Genomic DNA, 25926 nt, shown 5'->3' on the forward strand with positions numbered 1-25926 from the left:
CCTGTAATCCCAGCACTTTGGAAGGCCGAGGAGGACAGATCACTTGAGGTCAGGAGTTTGAGACCAGCCTGGCTAACATGGTGAAACTCTGTCTCTACTAAAAATACAAAAATTAGCTGGGCATGGTGGTGTGCGTAACCCAGCTACTTGGGAGGCTGAGGCATGAGAATCACTTGAACCTGGGATGTGGAGGTTGCAGTCAGCCAAGATCACGCCGCTGCACTCCAGCCTGGGTGACAGAGCGAGACTCAGTCTCGAAAAAAAAAAAAGGTTTCATGTGGCTAAGTCTTGATTTTATAACAATATTATCATATTTTCCTTTTGCTCCCCTACTGTGTCTACCAGGTAAATCATGGTGATTCCCCAAGGCCCAGGTCACCTTCTTAGTAAAGACCTTGGTAGTGGGTTGTACTATTGGTGGCCCAACATCTGGAGCCCTGACGAACTCAGGCATATCATGTGACCTGCTCTGTCCAGTGAAATGTGGGCAGAAATGATATGTACCACTTCTGGGCAGAGCTGTAAGAGCCAATGCGTGATTTGCCATCTCCTTTCCCTCTGACACAAGACAGGCAATGATTGGATAGAGGGTGCTCTGTCAGCTTTGGTCCTGGAGGGAAGGTGACAGGGAGCAGAGTCACAACTGTTCAATAATGGACATATGAGTGAGAGCTACATCTTTATTTTTCTGTTATAAGCCATAGCAATTTGTGGGTCTTCTATTTCTGCAGTATAGTCCAGCCCTTTTCATGACACTGCTTCCATAACCAACCCAAACCAAAATGACTTTCCCTCTAGTGAATGTTCATTATACTTAATGCTGATACCTGTGCTTTTTCAGATAGGGGTTCCAGAACCATAAAATTTTGTGGAGGTGACCCAGAAGGAAAGAAAGCTTAGAAAATGTGTTTTAGGCCAGACAAGGTGGCTCACACCTGTAATCCCAGCACTTTGGGAGGCTGAGGCAGGTGGATCATTTGAGGTCAGGAGTTCTCTGTCAAAAGTACAAAAATTAGCTGGATGTGGTGGTGCGCAGTCAAGACACTCATTTATATTTCTGACATCACTTTCATGCTTTGACAAAATGAAGTCCAAATGAAAGCATGTTGTTGAGTAAACTTTCCTTTGTTTGGGTGATTGATCAAATATGAACTGGATCCCATGGCTCTAACTGCTTTTCCTTCAATGACTCCCTTGGGATCTGTCTTCTTCCTGCCTTGGGTTTCCCACCCCAATCCCATATACCAGGCCCTAGCCATTCTTCATTAAGTGTAGTTCCCAAAGGAGGTAACTCCCTGCCTTGACACCTTTAATATCTGCACTTTCTTCTGCACAGATTGTCCTTAGCCCACCCCATCAAAGCAGCCAACCTCCTCTTGCCTTTTCAAGGCTCAGCTAAAAGCCTCCTGATCCTTCTGCTCAGCCCCATCCCCTACCACCCTAAGTTAGATGCTTCCTTTGAACTTTCATAGATTGTACCCCTGCAACCCCTCTCCTATCACTTATTGAAACCAAAGGTTTTCCTGCAAGCAAAGGATTATGTATCTCTGTGTTTGCAAAATCCTAATGTAGTGTCTGGCGTATACTTAGCAAATGATTGGTAAATGTTTGCTGAGTCAATGGATGATTGGATAAATTAACAAACAAACCTGAGGAAGTTCACTTGGAGTCCGAGTCACCCCTGGTCCAGAGATTAGAGGAAACTGTTTTCCAGTATTGATGGAAAAGTCCGTGGCTAGTCTATGAGGTGCCATCTTGGGTGGGCTCTGGAAAGAACCCAATTTTCTAGATCAAATCAAGAGTCGATGGACCTTCCTGGAATACTTCCATACAAGAAAGTGCCAAGATCCAAACCAAATGTCTGGCTTCAAGCTAGATTATTCCAACATTATGGGAAGATACAGTTTCATTTGCTTACACGTTCATCTCCATGGCATTAAAGTTTTGATATTATACCCAAGAAATGTAGATGTTAAGTTCCATTTCATTTCTTCCCAAATAGGTGAATGGGGAGGTTTGGGAATTTCAGTTCCTAAATTAGGGACAGTTGCTTTTTTAATTGAAAAAAAAAAAAGGAAAAATCTGAAGCTGTATTGGGTTGCAATACATTTTCTTTCTTTTTCTTCAAGACAGTCAAGACTCCCAGAGAAACAGAACAGCTTGTCTCATTAATCACTAACCATCAACAAAAACAGGAAGACTGTAGGAAATTCCTCTGCCGTTCTTCTCTTGCAACTCCACCTTCTCTATTCCTCCCGCTCCATTCCCAGGTCAGAGGCTCATAAACCTGCCCCGCTTCCTCTAAACATTTTAATTTTTAACCTATAAATTATAAGACATTTTTAAGAATGGAGTTTTAAAAACTGGACATAATTATCATGCCCCAATCATTATAACTTTTCTATGTTCCCCTCTAGGGCGCCCCCCCCCCCCCCCGCCATATAGATACAGGAAACTTGTTTTTAAATCCCCAAAGTGAAAACCTCTAGGGGCCTCATACTATAAAAAGCTGAGAACTTCCCTTTTTGGTCCCTTGGGGAAGAGGTCAAACATGATCAGATTATCTTTTTGGAGGGCAATTCAGCTATAATAAGAGTGAGATCAAGCATTATGTTAAAGTACAAATGAATACTTAAAGAGATTTCTTGGCCAAGGCGGGCGGATCACAAGGTCAGGAGTTCGAGACCAGCCTGGCCAATATGGTAAAACACCATCTCTACTAAAGATACAAAAAATTAGCCAGGCATGGTGATGTGTGCCTGTAATCCCAGATACTCAGGAGGCTGGGGCAGGAGAATCGCTTGAATCTGGGAGGCGGACATTGCAGTGAGTGGAGACTGCGCCATTGTATTCTAGCCTAGGTGACAGGACAAGACTCCATTTCAAAAAAAAAAAAGCATAATAATTACAACTAGCACTATACATTTATTGTCCATTTGAGGTTTCTCTTTTTACAGTATGTCAGGGACGTTCTGGTTCAGTGTTGAGGTTTTGTTTCTTCCTGCCCTATTGGTCTCACTCTGTCAGCCAGGCAGGAATGCGGTGATGCAATCATGGCTCACTATAGCCTCGACCTCCCAGGGCTCAAGTCAATCTCCCACCTTAGCCTCCTGAGTAGCTGGGACTACAAGCATGAGCCACTATGCCTGGCTAATTTTTGTACTTTTTTTTTTTTTTTTTTTTTTTTTTTTTTTTTTTTGTAGAGACAGGGTTTTGCCATGTTGTCTAGGCTGGTCTCAAAATCCTGAGCTCAAGCGATCCACCCACCTCAGCCTCCCAATGTGTTAGGATTACGGGCAAGAGCCCCTGTGCCTGACCTAGTGTTCTTATTTGTTATGAGTGCCTGCAGGTGTCACAGAGCTGTAATTTAAGAAGAGGTTAATTCAGATCCCTTTTGACCCCAGAAAAGACAGTTTGTTGGAGGTCTGCACAGCCCTATTGTCTACTTATTGCTACCATAATAACTCATCCTTTAGTGGCAAGGAATAATGGCAATTAATTTACTAGTTTCCCTATAAGCTACTCTGGAGAAGAAAGGCTTTTCTTGCATTCATCCTACTTCCTGAGTTTTACCCTAAAAAGCTCTCATTCTAAAGTGAAGCAAGTGAGAGTCCACAGTGAAGGATGCTCAGCTCCCAATAGCAGGAGAGGCTTTGAAGTTACCAAAATTAGTTTCCCTAACCGGGACATTTGGTGAATTAACAAAGGTGGACCACTTCTCACTAGTACCACTGTTTTGAGATTTAAATCTCAAAAATAGATCAGTAGTTTACTAAAGACATCAAAACCAGTATTTGAGCAGCACCTCATCTGCCTGAACACAGAATATGAGATGAGATGATATGCAGTATCCTCTTCAGGTCATGTGACATAGTGATGAAACATGCAGGTTCCACAGTCAGTGTCAGGGCTAAAGCCCAGCTCTGTCACTTACTAGCCATGTGGTATTGGACAAATTGCTTAATCCCTCTAAATGAGTCAGTTTCCTCATCCATATTGTGGGATTAACAGTACTTACCCTCATGGGGTTGTTGTGCTGTCTCATTTAATTCTTACAAGCTTTAAAAATAGTGCCAGAAACACTGGAAGCATGTGTTTGTTTGAGGGCCTCAGGTGTACAGATTGGCTGATGACAAACTACTGGCTCTAGCAGATGATGTAGTATCAGACCAATGAAAGACAAATTTTGAATATAAACAATGTACACCACACAGGGATAGACTGCCAACCTGTTATGCCAAGAGACAGCAGAAATGTATGCGCCAGAAGATCTGCACATCAGGTCAAACAGAACAACACTCACTGAAGTTAAAAAGAAAACTGAATTTGGTTCCCTCAGCCTCCCGAGTAGCTGGGACTACAGGCGTCCGGCACCTCACCCGGCTAATTTTTTGTATTTTTTTTAGTAAAGACGGGGTTTCACCGTGTTAGCCAGGATGGTCTCTATCTCCTGACCTCGTGATCCACCTGCCTCGGCCTCCCAAAGTGCCGGAATTACAGGCGTGGGCCACCGTGCCCGGCCTCTTGTTGTACATATCAACATTTCTTTTGTATTGCTGATCAGTATTCCATTACATGGGTATACCAAAATTTGTTTCTCCATTCACCTGTTGACCCAATAGCTGTTTCTAGTTTTCAGCTCTGAGAAATAAAGTCATTACGAGTATTGATTGGTTAAAAAAAAAAAAAAAAGAAAAAGAAAACTGAAGTGTGGATTCAAAAGGTGGAAGGGGCTACTTTGAGAGAACATGTCCTTCAGAATGTATTAGCACGAAAACTGTCACAAACATTCACACCACCAAGCATCAGGTAAATGACCTTCTCAACTCCAAGGACTGAATCTCATTCAGAATTCCCAGGCCCTAATAGCAGAGAACAGTGCTGAACTGGGAAGCCGCATGTTGCCATGAGGGCAGGGCAGGAAGCCAAGTCACCTCTGTTAACAGTGTTGAATCATTAACCATAAACACATCTTCCACAACATTTTCTTACATGGCCTGTTTCCAAAATTATTGAGGACATCACACAGATTTTGACTATCTCAATGTTAATGAGACTGGAAAGCATGATAAGAATTTCCAGTCTGGTTCTGTCGTGGAGAGACTCCAACTCATCACTGTAAGAGGGCAAGCCAAGAGCTTGTAGACAAGGAAATGGTTCATTAGGAATCAACCAATGACATAAAATTGGTTCAATATGAATCTGTCAGTGCCAACAAAAGGCAGGGGAACTGTCCTAGATACATGTCATCACGCATTTGTCCAAACCCCTAGAATGTATAACACCAAGAGTGGATCATAGTCCTAGTGTAAACTATGTATGTACTTTGGGTGGTAACGATGCTTCAGTGTAGCTTTATTGGTTGTAACAAATGTACCATTCTGGTGGGGGATATTGATCATGGAGAAGCTATGCACGTGTGGGGATAGGGACAAGGGGTATGTGGGAAATCTCTGTACCTTCCTCTCAATTTTGCTTTAGATAATTTTTTATTTTGGGTACTAGTTCTTGGGTTTTTCAAAGTAAATATTTATGTTTGTATTGACTTTGCCACAGTAGGTAGGGCAAATTTGCTCTAAAACTGCTCTAGGAAAATAAAGTCTTTAAAAAAAAGCTGGTGAGGAGGGGGAAGGTTTGAAAAAGGTAAAGGTAAGAAACTATGCTCCCATGCACTGCCTCCTACAGCTTGTAAGGGTGGGATTTAGGAGCCAGAGAGGTCAGGGTTGTTCACCTGAAAGGTGAAGCCACCTGGAGGGAGAATGGAAGCCCCAAGGTGAGTAATCCACAGGCTGCTTCTTCCTGATGAAAACACAGAGCTATACTAACCATATTAGTAAGGGGTTAAGAAATTAGTATGTAAACTCTCCAAAACCTGGTCAAACACACTCTTTATTAAATCTCTCTATTTGGAAAAAAATTATTTGAAAATTTTTATTACAACTAGCAAAGCTATAAAAACAGTTCAAAATCATACGATTTATGGGATCATTGAGAATTCTGGTGACTCAGTCATTCATCTAGCAAAGGCCAAGTGATTAACATAAGAATAAGGAGTCAGTACAGTTTGGGTGTTGGGCAAGTTTAATCATAACCTCCATGTCTTCCTCAGGATGGACTTTGGATGGAGTACAGGGGAAGCGATATAAATGTTTGGACTTACTCAGTCTCAGTTAGATCACCACTCCCCTTCAGTCTCTGGGTAGAACAGAGCAAGTAGCAGGAATATTGCAGGAGAAGAAGAGGAGAGAGGAGAGGGAAGGGGAGGGAATGGCACAGGGGCTGAGAAGGAGAGTATCAGAAAGAGGCACCTGTGTGTCACCCAGCCTGGGAATGCCAACTGAGGAGCTCTATTTTACTTAATATGCATCAGTGTAGGACCAAACATTTGTTGCTTTAAGAATCCTTTCAATTTATCCTTTAACAAAATCATAACACATACTTGATAACAAGTGTGAGAAGCTACAAGACAATCACTCAACTTCTTTCCAAGGACTGGCAAATATGAGATTTGTTTACCTTTTTGTTTCTATTAATTTTTAAGATAGCCAAGTCAATACAAATATAAATACGTTACTTTAAAAAAACCCAAGAACTAGTATCCAAGTATTCCACACATTGAAATACCCTGCCTCAAGAAATTATCAACAGATTTCTTTAGCTTATCAAAGCACCTGGCAATGATGCTCTCAGCAGACCCATTAACAATGATCACTAATTAAGGGGCATAATAAGGGGATCTGCTCTAGTAGAAATCTCTACTGGTTTTGGACTTTTCCAGTGTTTCACTGAGATTTGGGGTATTAGGATAGCATAGGGGTGGCATATTTAAATGATGTTGTCATCATGGAATCAGAGGAAAAACGCAAAGATTTTGGGAAATCATACCTGCTTAAAATACTGATATTTTACATAATATCCAAAGTGTTTTATCATTTAATCCTCAACAGAAACACCATGAGATAAGTAAGGCAGGTACTATTATTTTACAAATGAGGAGATGGGCTCAGACAGCCTGGGCTTTGAACTGGGTTTTTGTTTGTTTTACTCTAAGGTTAATGTCTCTCCAATGTAAAACAGACCTTCTTCTACCTCAGAGGCAACTGATGTTTACTTTTCTTAGAATAAAGAACTTGAGACATCTCACTCCCAAAATAAAGAGCTTCGTCTCCCGTGTCCCTCTCCCCACCCTACAAAAGTGACAAAAAGTCACTATTAACAAGTTGCTTCTCCAATAGATGAGCATTATTCAGACTAATCGATGAGAAGATGCTGTCTGGAAGTTGTAAGTTTATTTTCTTTTGTATCTACAAGAGCTTTGAGACATTAACTGCCTACAATGTTATTGCTAACAAACATTGTTAACAAAGTCAATGTTACTTTGTTAACAGCAAGTAGGCCTACATGCTCACAAAGAAACTTGAACCTATTATGGGAGTTGGTAAATTTCTCAAGCTGTGCATTTACAGTTGGCTGATCACATGTTTTTTCCCGAGCTGAAGACAGTAGCTTCAATAAAGCCATCTTTCTCTTTTTTCCCCCCTTTGGAACTATTGAAGTCTCAGTCATTAATGCCCTCTCATACCCGTAAACTGTAGCTTATGTTCAACATATTCAAAGGACCAACATTGAATGCTAAGGCTCTAAACTGTTTGTAAGAGTAGGCCAAAGATTACATGGGCACCGCCACTGAACATTTTTAGGTCAGAAAATCTCCCAAGTCCAATTCTTTGGCTTCGACAAACTGTATAATTCACTTGCATCTCAGATTAGCTCCTACCTTAAAATGTAAGTTGAGAAACACCCATTGCAGAAGGAGCATGAGGAAATGAAGCTGTTAATAAGCCATTTGAGTTTACCCACCCATTAAATCACATCTTATCTTGATCTTAGTTTGTATATTTTAAATTAATAATTTATGCTCTGCTAGTTTCACAAAGGACATGAGGCAGCTCGGTCACACAGCACATTGCTCAGTGGCAAACTATTCTCAAGAAAGAATGGGCCAAGTGCCATATTCAGAGGCCTAGAACTGATTTCATGCACATAAATATACAAGTCAGGCCTCCCTCCCTCTGTCTCTCCTTCCCTCCATCCGTCCCTCCGTCCCTCCCTCCTTCCCTCCGTCCCTCCCTCCTTTTCTCTCATTCTTTCTTTCTTTTGACTGGGTCTTGCCCAGGCTGGAATGCAGTGGTGTGAACATGGCTTACTGTAGCCTGGAGTTCCTGGGCTCAGGTGATCCTCCTGCCTTGCCCTCCCATGTAGCTGGGACCACAGGCATGCGTCACTATACCTGGCTAATGTTTTGTAGAGATGGGGTCTCACTTTGTTGCCCAGGTTGGTCCCAAACTCCTGGTTTCAAGCAATCCCCCACCTTGGCCCCCCAAAGCACTGGGATTACGGGCGTGAACCACCAAGCTTGGCAAGTCAGGTCTCTTGAAAGGAATCTACTTTTCCACAGGCTGTGACACAGAAACCTTGGTAGAAAGTCCAAATAATTATAAGAAGTCATTCCAGAGAGACCCTTAACTAGAACAGATACCTTCTCATAATGGATCGATGTATCCCTAGCTCATCTCAAGTCTGCTGGGACAATCACAACTCTGTGGCCATCATGTGCAGTACGCGGTGGCCAGCTTTGTCCTTTCTGACAATGTGCATCTATTTACTTCAACTGAGATTGAGAAATCTGTAGACACGGACCTTACTCAAGTTACTTCATTTTTACCACAGAGTCAAATGGTTGGGCTTCAGGATGAGGCAGATTCTTAGGGGAAGATGTCAACACGATTTGCCAAGGTTTTCACATTGCTCAATACATCAGCCATGCTGAGCAACAGAATTGCTAATACCTTCAGATATGCCCAACCACCATTCAGAATCAGATGAGCTCTTGAAGACCAACCATAAGGGTACTGTTCAAGCCACTCTCTCCATTTAACACACAGGGAGGTGGGCACAAGATCACACGACAGAGGCCCAGTGAGAAAGCAGAGCAGTCGGAACCACAGCCTGGCACGTGGGTGGAAGGGAAAGAAGAGAGAGGGGAGGAACACGGTGATTCAGTCATACTTGAATGACTCCTATCTAATGAACATAAACCTAAGTAGAATAGAGCCGGGCCGGGCATTTTTAAACGGTGCATTAACATACAGAAATGTGGGTTTTTTGGGGGGATGGAGTTTCATTCTTGTCACCCAGGCTGGAGTGCAATGGTGTGATCTCAGCTCACTGCAACCTCCACCTCCTGGATTCAAGCGATTCTCCTACCTCAGTCTCCCAAGTAGCTGGAATTACAGGCACGCACCACCACGCCTGGCTAATTTTTGTATTTTTAGTAGAGACGGGGGTTTCACCATGCTGGCCAGGCTGGTCTCGAACTCCTGACCTCAGGTGATCCACCTGCCTCAGCCTCCCAAAGTGCTAGGATTACAGGCATGAACCACCACACCCGGCCAAAATACAGAAACATTTTAAAACATTTCTCATGATATGCATGAGAAGGATTCAGACAAATCTTTTTTTCCTCTCTCTCTTTTTTTTAAAAACAGGGTCTCACTCTGTCACCCAGACTACAGTGCAGTGGTATGATCTCAGCTCACCACTGCCTCCACCTCCTGGGCTCAAAGAATCCTACCACATCAGCCTCCTGAGTAGCTGGGACTACAGGCACACACCACCATACCCAGCTAATTTTTGTATTTTTTGTAGAGACAGGGTTTCGCTATGTTGCCCAGGCTGGTCTTGAACTCTTGGGCTCAAGTGATCCACTCGCCTTATCCCCCTAAAGTGCTAGGATTCCAAGCGTGAGCCACTGTACCTGGCTCACAGAAATCTTATTGTAGTTATTTTATATAGTGTTTTTGCATTTTTGTACATTAAAAAAATCATGGATACATGTAAGATGTAGCCTTGTTTCTTGGTGAGTAGGTCTATGTGAACCTACCCACAAAGGCAGAGGGAGCTAAGAGGTTTAAGAAAGAGGCTGATAAATCCAGTTCCTCAGAAAAAAACATTTAATAGGGACTTGCAAATAGAAGCAATGTATTGGGCTGCTCCAGAAAGTGAGTCCCTGTGTCCACCCACCAGAAATGATCCTTTATATAGCAAGTGTTTAGAATAAAGACAGCTGGTCATGTCTCAGATCCTCCTGGGAAACACTGGTGACCACTGGGGAAGTCAGATAAGCATGCTTATGAGGGGCATGTATCTGTGCTACAGGCATTGTTTCTTGGCCTTGTTGCAGGAGCACCTTGGCATGGAGTACTCAAGCATTGGTCATCATGGCGGTTTGGCTTCAAGATGGTGTTACCCTTGCAGTGCACCAGGCTGTTTTCCTACCATCCCAATGTGTGAGCTTAGTCATTCTCAAGTCATTCTTTTGCTTGGTTTAGAGAGTCCTATTGATGCCCAGAATTAAGCACATCAACAGCAGACCAGGTCTGTAGCTTTGCTATGTTCTTACAGGTATGTCTTCAGATGACCTGCAGCAGAATTACCTGAGGTATCTGGAAAAAACTGCAAACTCGTGGGTTCCATCCAGAACAGGAATCTTGAGGCATGAGTTCAGGAGTCTGCATGTTTCACAAATACCTCAGCTGACTCTAATTCACACCATTAAGAACACACTCTTTAGTGAAATAACAATATACATAGGATGCTGTACATTGAATCAGTACAACGAATACATGGAATACAATATGCAGAGAAAGCTATATGCTGAAGAGCTCACTCTGGATTTTTTTTTTTTTTTTTTTTTTGAGACGAAGTCTCACTCTGTCACCCAGGCTGGAGTGCAGTGGCACGATCTTGGTTCACTGCAGCCTCTGTCTCCTGGGTTCAAGTGATTCTCGTGTCTCAGCCTCCTGAGTAGCTGGGATTACAGGTACCTGCCATCACACCTGGCTAATTGTTTTGTATTTTTAGTAGAGACAGGGTTTCACCAAGTTGGTCTTGAACTCCTGACTTCAAGTGATCCGCCTGCCTCAGCCTCCCAAAGTGCTGGGGTTACAGGCGCCACTGTGGATTTTCATAAACTAAACACACACTTGTGTAGACAGCAACCTCGAAGCACCCTTGTGCCTATTTCCAGGCACTGTCCCCCGTGGTGGATCCATGCACACTGCTGTGTAAATGTAAATCATTCATTCTCAGGACTGCATAGTATTCCGTCAGGGAATGCGAACAAAATTAAGAACCCTGCCTTCCAGAATTAAGCCTAAATTTACAGAGCAAATCCCTGCATGAACACACCACATGTTATATCTGAAGGATGCTTCTCCATTTTTGACCCCATGACTAATGTTTGCCAGGAACTACAGAGCTCACACTGTGACTGAGGTCAGAGGGCTGGGTGAGAGTGCTGCTTGCGCCAGAGCAGTGGCTCTGTTGTTTGACTTTAAAGAGACTCCTTCTAGCATGGTCTGATAACCAGTGAGGTGTATCTTTTCCTAACACAGGTTTTTCAACCCTGCCTCATGAAGGCTCATCAGAGTATAATTCTTTCCTGAACACTGCAGTTGCTGAAATAACCAATTTGGAGGCAACATTATTAGGGTGATTCTGCGAACCTGGAGCTAGACAACTTGAGTCCAAATCCCAATGCTGCCACTGCTTGTGGAATTATGTTTAATTCTCTGGAGCCTCAGTTTCCTCATGTGTAAAAGGAGGCTTATAATTGTACCTCATAGGGTTGTCACAACCAGTGAAGAGCCACTTAGAACAACATGCACAGTAAGCAAACATATGTGTTTGATAGATGTACGGGAACTTCGGAACTCATGAGTGCAAACAGACACTAAGGGGTCATATGGTTTTCATGCCAAGGGAAGAAAGGTAGTGCAGTGATTTGAGGTAGGTTAGCCCAGCAGCTCCCACTCCACCTGCATATTTCTGCCACACAACATTCTCTTTCCGGAATCGAAAAAGTGTTAATTGATATGCCTACACATAGTCACCACTTTTGCTAACCTTTGCTAGCCAGAATGAAAATTCATCATTAATCCAGGGCTGAGTTGGTTATTTATTTATGAGATGGAGTCTCACTCTGTTGCCCAAGCTGGAGTGCAGTGGCACAATCTGGGCTCACTGCAACCTCTGCCTCCTTGATTTAAGTGATTCTCCTGCCTCAGCTTCCCAAGTAGCTGGGATTACAGGCTCCTGCCACCACGCCTGACTAATTTTTGTATTTTTAGTAGAGACGAGGTTTCACCATGTTGGCCAGGCTGGTCATGAACTCCTGACAGGTGATTGGCCCGCCTCAGCCTCCCCAAAGTAGTGGGAGTACAGGCGTAAGCCACTGCACCAACCTGGGTTATTTTTAAATGGGTTATTATCTCAAACTCATTTTTGTACCAAATGAGGAATTAAAAATTCTATTACAAGTAGAAACACTGAAGAATCCCTTCTCTGATTCATTCTGGCCTGTCTTCTAGTTCTTGCAAAGCTGTGACATTTCATGTATTTTATGTATTTCCTAAGGTGCTGTAGCTACCAGGATACAAGGCCAGTCCAGGGCTACTCTTTCTGCTCTGTCTCTACCTACAGCCATTATGACCTGAATCTACTCCAGAGGGCACAGCTTTTTTTTTCCCCCCCATCACTTTCTCTTTTCTCTGGAGGTATCCGCTAAAATTGCAAGCTCCTGGGCCCACCCAGAATGGATATCCACTTTTTGAGTGTCTCTTCAAACTCCTCATGGCTCTTTCTGTTTACCAAAGTCATACATACTTTCTAAAAATTTGAGTGCTCAAAAATATATACTATCAGACATGAAATCTATCTACATACCACTCTATTCCCAAAAATAGATTCCAGATGGAGTTAGGTGCTAAATGTAAAAACTAAAACCATAAAAATATTGAAAAAGGTATAGAATATATTTATGACCTTGGGGGAAAGAGGGCCTTTTTAAGTGAGGCATGGAACATGCAAGCATAAAGAAAAGGACTGACGAATATGACCTCATAAAAATTAAAAACTTCTGTAAGGCCAAAGATACTGAAAACGAAGCTTAAAAGACAAGCCACAGAAGAGGTGAAAATACTTGTCACACATATCACAAAGCATGAATAAATAGAGAAACAGGCAAATGGCATGAGAAGATAGAAATGACCAAGAGAGTCGAAAAGAAGTTCCACAGAGGCAGGGGTTTGTGTTTGTTCCTCTGGGGCAGTACCTCAATGTTGATTTCATGATTAATTAATGTGAAAACATGTTCATTCTGATTTTCAATCATGTAAATGCAACTAATTATTAATTAGAGATAGGTTCTCACTCTGTCACCCAGGCTAGAGTACAGTGGTGGGACCATGGCCCTGGGTTCAAGCAATCATCCAGCCTTGGTGTCCTGGGTAGCTGGAACGACACGAATGCACCTTCATGCCTGGCTAGTTTTTAAAAAATTTTCAGTAGAGATGGGGGTCTTGCTATGTTGCCGAGGCTAGTCTTGAACTCCCAACCTTGGCCTCAAACAATCCTCCCATCTCGGCCTCCTAAGTCACTAGAACTGTAGGTGGGTAACACCATGCTCAGTGAAAATGCAACTTAAAATGGAGATTTTTTTTTTCACCCATTAGAATGGAAAAAAATTAGTGTTGTTTAGGATGTGGGGAAATGTACATACTCATGTGGGGCTGGGAGTGTAAATAATACATCCTCTTGTAGGGTAATCTGTCAGTATCCATCAAGCACAAAAATGCATGTACTTTTTATGCACACATATGTTTATTGTGGCACTATTCACAATAGCAAAGACTTGGAACCAACCCAAATGTCCATCAATGGTAGACTGGATTAAGAAAATGTGGCACATATACACCATGGAATATTATGCAGCCATAAAAAAGGATGAGTTCATTTCCTCTGCAGGGACATGGATGAAGCTGGAAACTGTCATTTTCAGCAAACTATCACAAGATCAGAAAACCAAACACTGCATGTTCTCACTCATAAGTGGGAGTTGAACAGTGAGAACACATGGACACAGGGAGGGAAATATCACACACCCGGGTCTGTCGGGGGGTGGGGGGCTAGGGGAGGGATAACATTAGGAGAAATACTTAATGTAGGTGATGGGTTGACGGGTGTAGCAAACCACCATGGCACGTATATACCTATGTAACAAACATGCACGTTCTGCACATGTAACCTAGAACTTAAAGTATATATCTATCTATAAAAGAAGAAGAAGAGGAAGAGAAAGAGGAAGAAGAAGAAGAAGAAGAGGAAGAGCATCAATGAAAGAAAGAAACTTGGGGGAAAATGCATGTACTTTTGATTTAGCAGTGCCTACCTTGGGAAATTAAGGAGCTAATGTGCTTGTTTAACGGTATCTATTGCAGCAGTCTTTGAAATATCTAAAAGTTATAAGTGACCTAAAGAATTATCAATATGGAAATGATTAAATAAAGTAAGATGAAATTATACCACAGAATAGTTTGAAACAGTTTACAAAATGAGGTATCTCTATATGTAGTAACCTCTAACATAACACATGTAAGTGAAAAAGCCAAGTTGCATAATGACATTTACAAGAGTGTTACTTATAAGACAAAACTGTAGACATGTGTATGCGGTGTATGGAAATGCACATTAACTTTTTTTTACTTCACAATATATTCTGGACATCTTCCCATGTCAAAACATATAAATCCACCTAATTCTTTAATAAAGGTTGCAAAATACTCCATTGACTGGGTTTGGCATAATCTGACCAATTCTCCGTGGATGAATGTATGGGTTTTAAAAAATATCTTTATTGAGACATAATTTGCATACTATACAATCTACTCATTTAAAGTATACAATTCACTCGTTTCTTACACTATTATTTTTTAAAAAAATATGGTAAAACACATACAATAAAATCTGTTATTTAACCATTCTAAGTGTACAACTCAGTGGCATTAACTGGATGACTGTATAATTTCATTTTTTTACTATTATAAGAAACGCTGCAAATACAATGCTGTATGTCCTTATATATACTTTGTGCAAATGATTCCATAAGATAGAAAGCTCTCATCTGTGATGGCCCAGTGATAAAGAGTGATAAAAACAGGTTGGTCTTTTCCCTAAGATAACTATATTATCGTTAAACATGATTTTTAAACCTGTAAAATACACGGAGGATTTTCCCAAGCAAATTTAGAAGCTGAAAAAAAAAACCTTATTTTTCTCTGTTCATTCACCTTCTCGAATAAATAACCATAAGCTAATTAAAGTAAAGGATGATTTGCTATACAGCATCTGGGCATAAATATGATAGATGTCAATGAAATATGTTATTTGGTATCTGACTTTAACCTGAGTCTTTTTTGCCAAACATACCACAAGCAGTTGGATCTTATGCAGAAAGACACGGCTTCAACATTACTTCAGGTTTCCTAATCTGGACCTCAGAGTCTCCTTGGAGAGTGACCTCTGGCAATTCATTTAATCCTAGGGCCTCAGGTTCCTTTTCTATAAAATAGAGGGTCTGTCCAGGATGCTATAACTTGTATGGCCCAGGTACCAAAGTGTGCTGGCAGGAACAAGGTCAGCCCAAACTGCAGCTGTGGTTGAAGCCAAGCTCTCTAGACTTGCAGCTCCAGTCCTGAATCTACCAGGTACTTGCTTTGTGGCCTTGGGCAAGTTGCTTAACCACTGGCAACTCAGTCTCTAAAGCTGTAAATTGGTATTTACCTCATAGGGTGTTGTGTAGATTCACTGAGATACAAGCAGGAATACTGCCTAGCCCTGTGCCTGACATCAAAGATGCCCTCAATAAACAGTAGTTTGAGGGTTTTAAACACAAAGCATATGGCAGGGCCACACTTCAAGGCTGCCAAATATCACAGTTTATGTAATAGCAGTAAGAATAGCATATACTTCTATAGCGCTTATGTGCCAATCATATTCTGAGTACTGTATATTTATTAATTTATTTAGCCCTGTCAACAACCTATGAGGTAGAACTATTATTTCTATTTTACCAAATAGGAAATAGGCACAGATAGGGTAAGACAGTAGTTCAAGATCACAGCTACTGAAGAGCAGAACCAGGATTTGAACCCAGGCAATCTGTGTTCTTCGGGCTCTGTGTTCTCAACTATTATGAAACAGTCTTATTATAGTGTTACAGGTCTTTTAAAATTTGTCTAATAGGCTTTCTGGTTTTTGCTAGAAAGCCCCACAAAGGGGAAAAAATAAACTGTCTTACTATTATTATTATTTTGAGACGGAGTTTCGCACTTGTTGCCAAGGTTGGAGTGCAATAGCACGATCTCAGCTCACTGCAACCTCCACCTCCCAGGTTCAAGCAATTCTCCTGCCTCAGCATCCCAAGTAGCTGGGATTACAGGCATGCACCACCACGCTCAGCTAATTTTGTATTTTTAGTAGAGATGGGGCTTCACCAAGTTGGCCAGGCTGCTTGAACTCCTGACCTCAGGTGATCTACCTGCCTCGGCCTCCCACGGTGCTAGGATTACAGGTGTGAGCCACCATGCCTGCCTGTCTCATTATTGTTTATAAATATTTGTATATTTGTGGGTATGGGCATAAATGGGGAATTCTTCCCTATTCTGATAGCTCCTCAATTTCAATACCTGATACCAATATCTTTTTCATACTGAGTTTTAAAAAATTAAGATGACTTTGCCAAACACTTCATTTGGACCCTACCGTCTAACTTAGAAACCTATATTTAAAATGACTGCCAGATGATAACTTGGTATAAGGGCTGTGCAAAAAGAGGAAGCATAAGAAAAGGCATTATTAAACTTCTCGTTGGTCACTTATGACCTCTAAGGTCACACCATGACCTACGAGCCCACTGAGTTTTGGAACTCAAACTCCAGGAGAGTTGCCTTCTCATACAGGCACACTCTACTCTTTTAACTTATTCTATTTCCCTAGAGTTTCCCCCTCAAAATTGAATGGTTTCTCACTAGACTGCATGTAGCTTTATAGCAGCTCATAATTTGTCCCTTAGAGGAAATACAGTTTGGACTGCTGACTGAGCAAGCCTCAGAGTTTTGGCAGCCTGGGATTCTGTTAATTTAGCAGATGTAAAAGCTTATTTTGTTGTCCTCCATTAATACACTTCTATCTCCATCTCCATCACACAGGGAAAAGCCTTCCCCTCTGCAGCAATCAGGATCCCAGTGGTGAGGACTGATGTAGTTCTTGCATGACCCGATCACTTCACTCCCAGGATGCACAGGAGCTGAGGCTGCTATGGACAGGGTCAAGTGTCCCTACATGGCACCAAGATCTCCTCCCAGATGTTAAGGATGCTGGGTTAGATGCTGTCCCGCCAATCAGCCTTGTTGTTGTCTAGTATACCGTCTTCCTCCAGGGGTGCTGCAGTCCTAGCACCTGAGGTATCTCAGTCTGTGCTCGCTGGAAAGTCCAAAGTTCCTGATGACCAGATTCTGCCCGCTACTGTCCCCTACCCTCTCATTCACCTTGTCCCTCAATGAAGCCTGAATCTCAGCTGTGAAGAAGGAGGCTCCCGAGTACAGGCAAATCAGTAGAGGTAGTTAAGGGTTTCTGGGCATTTTGAGATACAGTAACTCTGCCCAGAGCATAGTAAGGATGTGGGTGTGGGGAGGGCCAACAGTGGGATCTTTTGCCTAACCCAACACCCATGTGATCTACCAAGATACTGTTGCTTATACAAGCTCCCGGTATTTGGCTTGATATATAGAATATACTTAATATTTTCTAACAGATGCAATTTTGATCAGTTTCAGAGGGCTCTGAGCCTTTGCAAAGGATCATGTGTACATCAACTAGAATACTACACTCCCAAGGATGGGGACTCAAACTCCTTGGCACCCTGAGAGAGCCTAGCACATTCACCTGCTGAGGGCACATCCTCGGTTTATTCTTGCAAAGGTTCCTGGTCAATGCGGCAGACTTCAGGCTACTCACTGCTGGTAGTGGAACCTTTATTCCTATAAAATCCCACATGGAAACCCAATGTAAAAAGTTAATCCATCTCAGCATTTGTTTTCCAGAGTATGATGGTAACAACTCCTATGAGGAGGCGAGGAATTACATCAAGAGCCAGTTCCTTGACCTCAGTATGCAAAAAGATATCAAAAGAATCTACAGTCACATGACTGTGTTACAGATACACAGAATGTCAAATTTGTGTTTGATGCAGCTACAGATATTATTATCAAGGAAAACCTCAAGGACTGCAGCCTCTTCAAATCCTCACCATTCCATTCCTCAGGTATAAATTCTATAAACAGGCCTGGAATCTGGGTAATTACAAACAGAAAAGTATAGTCAATATACCATGGCATGAAGAATGAATCCATTCTTTGGAGATGGAGTATGCATGATTGCAACTGTGTTTCATACATTCTTTTCAAAGTGGGATAGCTAGTGGAGCTTAAAGAACACAAGGCCAGTCATTAGAAGACCCCTGCCCTACCTCCACCCCCAGGTTCCAGTACTGGTTTTCCAACTTAATACAAAAGTCTGAATACTTAAAAAAACTTATCACAGAGTTTTTACATAATTTAAAGGAGGAAAATGTGTAAAGGGCCTAGCACAGTGCATGGCACATAAAGATGTTCAATAATCAGCAGTGTCATTGCTTTCATTTTCCCATTCTCTTTGCTCCTCTTGAATGGCTTGCCTAGAAAATGAGACCATTCCCTCTCAAGTTCCTGCTCATGCACACAGCGGTTACACACTACCTCAAATATAAGTGGTTGTAATTTATAATAATTACAATATTCCAAAATTATGTTTAAATCTAGGTGTCTGTTCCTTAACACTCTGGCATTTCACTTTACATTCTGAATAATTAATGCTTATCAGTTTCTATATAAGGTTGACATTCATAGAATTTGTCTCCAAAATTGCTGATAAAAAAAAAAAATCATTCCTTTCTGTATGATCTGTGCTCTGTTGAAAGCAAAAGCGAAAACTACATATAATCACCATTGAAACATTTCTAATAAGTTTTAGACATACAAATAAATTCACTTGAAGGTTTAAATAAATAATTCCATTCAATTATGGCATTCAAATTAAAACTTTTCACAATGATAGCTCTCAGGAATTGTTATTATTTTTAGACACTTAATATTACAGTTTGTAGTGCTCTGGTTTATGTTCCCTGGTGTGTTTGTATTTTCTCGTGACTTTTTGTTCCAGAAATGACTGCTGCACCATATTCCTTAAAGATAATCTCTGGGCTGGGGATGGTGGCACATGCCTGTAATCCCAGCACTTTGGGAGGCCAAGGTGGGTAGATCATGAGGTCAGGAGTTTGAGACCAGCCTGGACAACATGGTGAAACCCCGTCTCTACTAAAAATACAAAAATTACATGGGCGTGATGGCATATGCCTGTAGTCCCAGCTACTCGGTGGCCGAGGCAGGAGAATCGCTTGAACTCGGGAAGTGGAGGTTGCAGTGAGCCAAGATCGCACCACTGCACTCCAGCCTGGGTAACAGAGTGAGACCCTGTCTCAAAAAAAAAAAAAAAAAAAAAAAAAAAAGAGAGAGAGAGAGAGAGAATCTCTGTTGCAATGTAAAACTAATTGTAAAATTATCAGAAATTTTTCAATCAAGAAAACAAGTCTGTCATTTTTCTATTAAGCAAAAACTCTTAGGATGATTATATCTCCCTGTGGATGAAGCAAAACATCTTTAACAGCCTGTATAAGGTCCTCTATAATCTACCCCATACTCACCTTGTCCTCTCTCCCCTCCAGCCACACTGAACTTCTTTTGCTCCTCCAAGTCAATATGATCCTTCACCTCCAGGACTTTGAGCATGCTATTTATTGCCTTGCCTTTCCCTTTTCACCTGGCTGATCTCTCTTTATCCTTCAGGTCTCAGCCATGAGACCTCTGTCATATTCTCGCACACAGCTAATGACATCTGCGTTTATTGGATTGTCAACTCCTTCAGGGCAGGGGCCATGTCTAACTTCTTTACCTCTATAGTCTCATGCTAGCACATGTCACAAACTATATTAGGCATTCAATAAATGATTACTAAATAAGTGCAATGAGTCTATCTGGAGAGAAATATAATTTCACTAACTATACTTTGGGATATAGAAATTAACTTTATGGCTCTCAGGTTTTGACTTTCACCTTTCAACATTAAGCATGACCTCGAGAGGAAAGAGTTAACTTAACCAGTATGTTTTACTCAGTTCTTGCTTATCTTTGGGAACACCTGCAGTCACAGCAATGACCCTGACCCAAATCCTGAGCACTAAACTTCCTGAAATGCTTACTAATTAGTTATGTTATTTTTGTGCCCTCAAGGCAGTGGTCAAAATATATCAAGACAGTATCACTGTTTAAAGTTAACGTGAAGATTCCTGATGCGTGCTAGTACCTAGTTTGGGGTCTGCATCCTGGCTGGTTACATAGCTACATGACCAGTTCCCTTGACCAGCTCTGAACTCCTAAGACTTGAGTGGGCTTTCCTGGGTGGAGGTGTTTTGCATATGTCTCTACAGTTTACAGCTGGAGAGAAACATGCATTCCTGAGAAACGTGTGATCCCTGCAGAGAGAGGACAAGAAAGCCTGCTCTGACCTCTCTAGTTTTGCCACCAGATATCCATATCCTGCTGTTGCTGCACCATACCCTTTGCTGTAATAAATCTTAGCCTTGAACATGATTTTATATTGAGTTGTGAGTGAGTCCTTCCAGCAAATCACTAGTAGGTGGTCATGGTACTCCCCGAAACATCCGCCTTCTTGAGCCACTCCCCTTTTTGACATCTGAGCCACCACTCTTAGTTTTCCTTCTACCTCATTACTGATTTTTTCCCATCTCCATTGTTGGCTCTTCTTCTCTACCAGACTAACTGTGTGAGGGTGCTATAGCTCGATTCTGGCCTTCTTTTCTTTATCTCTACTCTCTTGCTAGATTGTTTTATTAGTCGCGCGGGTTTCAATACCATCTCTATGTTGATGACTCCCAGCTTTCTTTCTGCAGCCAAATTTCTCTCCTGAGCTCCACTTACATATCCAGCTGTCTCCACTGGATACCTCCTGAGGAGTTCACAATTTCTAAAGAAAATGTCTGAATCAGAGCTCTTGATTTCATCCCAAACCTGTCCTCTTCCAGTTTTTTTCCATCTAACGTAAGAACACTTCATACACTCAGTCAAGCACAAAACCTAAGCGTCATCCTTGATTTTCCTCTTCTGCTCACACACCTTCCTCCTCCAATCCAATCCAATCCAGTTCAACTCAACCCATTAGCAAGTACTCTTGGTTTTATTTCCAAAACAGATTCCCAATCCTTTCACTTCTCTCCATTCCTAACAGAGCATCTTAATCCAAATCACCATCATCAACATTTGCCAGGATTACTGTAACTGGATTATTCTCCCTGCTTCTATACTGGCCATTTTCTGTGTTCAGTAGCTAAAGTTATCTTTCTGAAACCCACATCAGATTGCACCACTCTCTTCTTAAAAACCTTCAACGGTTTCCCATTATTCTCAGAACAGAATTCAAACTCCGAAGTTTAGAATTGGCTTAGAAGGCACTCTATGTTCTGTCCCCTGAGTACCCTCCAATTTCCTCAAAGACCACTTTCCCCTTGCTCACTGGGCTCCAGCCACCCTGGTCTCACTTCTATTCTACTCTTTCCACCTCGAGGCCTTTGCACATCACTTGCATGTTGTGCACTTTGTAACCAGGCTGTAAGATCTAGCTGATTGTCACCTTTAAGATCTCCACTTCAACCTACCACCTTTTCAGGCAGGCCTCCTATCATTCTTTCCATACAACACTCTCTCAAACAGTAACTGCTATGTTTTAGGCACTGAAAATACAGTGACAAACAGGATAGGTTCCCTGTCTTCATGGAACCTGTGTTCCACAGTAACTGTCACTCTCCATTACGTTAAACTATGTATTTGCTTCATAGCAATGATCAGAATCTGAACTTGCCTTGTTTTTCGTTTGCCTCCCTCACTAGCACATGTAAGAAACATCAGAGCAGAGAGGCTGTTTGCTCACGACTCTGTCTCTAGCCTAATACAGTGCCTGGCACACACAGACTGGGATTTACTTCCAAGCAAGAATTATTTGACCAAAGAGCTCTCAGTGTAAAAAATGTTTGGAAGTTTCTGCAATGGACTGACATGGTGTTATGCTAGAACTGTATGCCACAGAGTTTGGAAACACATTTTGTACCCTTAGAAGTACATGTTCTTAAAACTCAAAAGATGGCCAAGTCCAACTAAAAAGTTTGTTAAGGCTAGAATGTGGCATTTCCCAATTTATCTTTTTGTTTCTTCATAGATTGAAAGGAACTTACAGTAACAAATGATAAACCAGCGAGGCTTATCTCTACCACACTAAGATTACTTATCTGAGTCCCAAAGAGCAATGGAAAAAATTAAATGTCTGCCCCAATTGAACAACCTTTATCTGAAATTTAACTGTGTACATTTAGTATTATTAGTAAGGTATGAATAGTTTGGATATTTGTTCCCCCAAATTTCACATTGAAATGTCATACCCCATGTTAGAGGTGGAGCCTGGTGGGAGACGTCTGGGTCATGTGAGTGGCTCTCTCATGGCTTGGTGCTGTCCTCACAATAATGAGTGAGTTCTCATGAGATCTGGTTGTTTAAAACTGTGTGGCACCTTGTTTCTGCTTTCACCATGTGACATGCCTGGTCCTGCTTCACCTTCTGCCATGAATAAAAGCCTCCTGATGGCTCCCTAGAAACTGAGCAGATGCTGGGGCCACGCTTGTGCAGCCTGCAGAACCCTTAGCCAATTAAACCTCTTTTCTTTATAAATTACCCACTATTTCTTTCTAGCAACCCAAGAACAGCCTAACACAAGCTGTAAATAAATCTCTCTAATTAAACAATGAGAAAACTGCTGTAGAATCGCCACATGTTAAATGACGCTATGCTTCCCACATGTCTCCAGGTGTCTACGTTTTTGTAAGAGTGAGTATCCCCTGTGAAAAGGATTTTAAAGAGTGGGCTCAACTGAGTCACCAACAATGGACAAGAAAATAAATATTTAACAAGGACTAAAACTTAAGGTGAAACTACCTTCAACAGTTCATCTGTGTATTTCCAAAGCTGTGCCCTTCTGAACCACTCACAGCAAGAATAGTTAGACAGATCATCTGCCTTCACCGAAAATGTGTACATTTCTGAGTATGGAGGGGGAAAAGACACTTAAAATGGAAGGGTTTCATATCTCTGCTTAAGTTTGTTTTGGTTTTCGTTTTAGACAGACTCACTGTTGCCCAGGCTGGAGTACAGTGGCACAATCTCGGCTCACTGTAACCTCCACCTCCTGGGTTCAAGCGATTCTCCTGCCTCAGCCTCCAGAGTAGCTGGGATTGCAGGTGCACACCACCACGCCTGGGTGATTTTTTTTTTTTTTGAATTTTTTTTAGTACACACGGGGTTTAGTCATGTTGGCCAGGCTGGTCTCAAACTCCTGGCCTCATGCGATTGGCCTGCCTCAGCTTCCCAAAGTGCTGGGATTACAGGCCTGAGCCACCGCGTCTGGCCCCTGCTTAACTCTTGGGGGAACAAAGGCCTTCTTCACATGATCCCTCCCACCTTCTTTTCTTTGTCAAAATTCTGGGACAGACCCTTGATTATTCCTGGACTGTTTAAATAAAGCCAGAGGCATTTACTTAAACACTTTTTTTTTTTTTTTTTTTTGAGACAGAGTCTTGCTCTGTCACCCAGGTTGGAGTGCAGTGGTGCGATCTCGGCTCTCAGCTCACTGCAACCTCCACCTCCTGGGTTCAAGCAATTCTCCTGCCCCAGCCTCCCAGGTAGCTGGAATTACAGGCACCTGCCACTATGCCCAGCTAATTTTTGTATTTTTAGTAGAGACGGGGTTTCACCATGTTGGCCAGGCTGGTCTCATACTCCTGGCCTCAAGTGATCCACCTACCTCAGCTTCCCAAAGTGCTGGAGTTGCAGGTGTGAGCCACCGCACCCGGCCTAAACACTTCTTAATGAAGGCAGGGGTGAGGGTAATGGTGGTGAACCTTCTATAATTACTCTTTTCTTATTGCATGTTTGGTTAGTGTTTTGGGGGGCTGAAGGCAAGGGAGGGGGTAAGATCCATTTTAGGCTAGCCAGTGAATAATTCAATTGTGTCCTTTACTGCCTGAAAGTCCCTAACTTCTCTGAGGCTTTTCCCTACATGCCAGAAACTTATCTTGAACTGGGGCATAATTGGGGTTCCCCAATTCTACCTCTCTAAGCTATCATATTATTTACTACTAATATAAAACTAATTTTAACAAAAAGTTTATAAGAAAACAGTGTCATTTTCTTGAGGGACTGTAGTACTTACATACAATATAGGTAACCATATAAAAGTATATAGATAAACTTACATACAATATATGTAACAATATAAAAGTATATCTAAAAATGTACATCCTATATACTTATATATTATTTAATATACTACATACAATATATTTGCATTCATGTTTCATTTAATAAGCATATAATAACTCTTCATCTTTGTCCCTGAGAGTATCTGTTACATGTAATAATCACATCTTAGTGCCTAGGATACAAGGCTGAACAAAGCCTGGTCTTTGGCCTGTATATGCACATAGAGTTACTAGAAGATGCGCAAGAGGAGAAGAGGTGTGCAAGGAGACTCTGACTCTGCCCAGGGGAATAGAAAAAGGCTTCTGGAGGAAGCAACATTTTGAACTGTTTCAATTAACCTAATGAATGATGAAATAGTTCTAACATTTATTCCTGCTCTAAAAACAGGATGTTATGCTAAATTTCACCTGCCTGTATTTGTATATGTGTATGTGCATTATGTGGGAAAGGAGGCTCAGTTATGTGTTTGAATAACTGTCAATACTTGTTACTTTAGTTGTGATTTTTAAGTGGGGTTCTAGTTTTCACACATTCGCATCAGAATAATTTAAAAATGGGATAAGCGACTAATGGAAAGTTCTTTAAACAAACAGAAGGATTATTTAATTGGCTTCCCCTGAATTCCATGATAGGCCAAAGACTGGGGTAGTAAGCACTATCATTACTGCCTTTGTATCCCCACTGTCAAGGTAGTTATCTTCAACTCCGGGTAAGTGTATGATAACTCTGTGAAGCCACCTCCAAGGCAATTTGTTTGAAGTTGGCAGCTTTTTTTTTTTTTTTTTTTTTTGATGCAGTGGAGATTAAGCCCTCCAGTTGAGCTTGACAAAGGTATGTATGTGAAAGGTCACAGATAGAAAATGTGTGTTTTTAAAACCTGTGACATGGAGCAGTCCTCAGAAAACAGAGATGAGAAACATTTTTAATGTGCATTTTGTGTCTGTTTTATTTTAACACAAATTCAAATTAGGACTTACTAACCTTTTCACAAACTACTATACAGTATTACATTTAATTTCTAGGAAGAATGTCAATTGCTTGAAATCACTAGATAGAAGTGTTTTTTGTTTGTTTGCTTGTTTGTTTGCTTCTTTTAAAGAGATAGACTCTGGCTGTGTTGCCCAGGCTGGAGCACAGTGGCTGTTCACAGGTGCGATCATAGTGCAGTACAGCCTCAAAATCCTGGGTTCAACTGATCCTCCTGTGTAAGCCTCCCAGGTAGCTGGGGACTACAGGACCAAGCCTAGCTCCAAGCAGAAAGATTTGACTAAATTTGACTTAGTCTCCTTCCCTTAATCCAAATGCATGTTGGTATTTGATATAATGTGCGTGTGTGTGTGTGTGTGTGTGTGTGTGTGTGTGTGTGTGTGTGTGGTTTTCTGTTTTTTGTTTTTTTTGGGGTAATTTCACTTTAAGATTTTTTTTTTTAACATCTTACTTTCTTTGCACTCTTAGAGAAAGGGGTGTTCTAAATACACAAACTGAAAGGAGGAATCAGGGCTAATGGCAGTTATCACATCTCAACTCTAGATACTGCTGTCACCACAGT

The 25926-nt window shown here is 41.6% G+C and overlaps 1 protein-coding gene and 1 non-coding gene across 4 annotated transcripts in view; one reads left to right on the forward strand and one right to left on the reverse strand.

Annotated features, from left to right (window-relative positions):
• The window catches only part of CPM (carboxypeptidase M), a 110318-nt gene that overhangs the window by 45142 nt on the left and 39250 nt on the right, over window positions 1–25926 (reverse strand). The gene's annotated exons all lie outside the window — the stretch shown is intronic.
• On the forward strand, window positions 16110–16171 carry LOC111528627. The gene has a single exon (XR_002727096.1). It is a non-coding gene; the product is annotated as a U7 small nuclear RNA (small nuclear RNA).

This window comes from Piliocolobus tephrosceles, chromosome 10 (genome assembly GCF_002776525.5).
Source record: "Piliocolobus tephrosceles isolate RC106 chromosome 10, ASM277652v3, whole genome shotgun sequence".
In the NCBI taxonomy this organism is placed as follows: Eukaryota; Metazoa; Chordata; class Mammalia; order Primates; family Cercopithecidae; genus Piliocolobus; species Piliocolobus tephrosceles.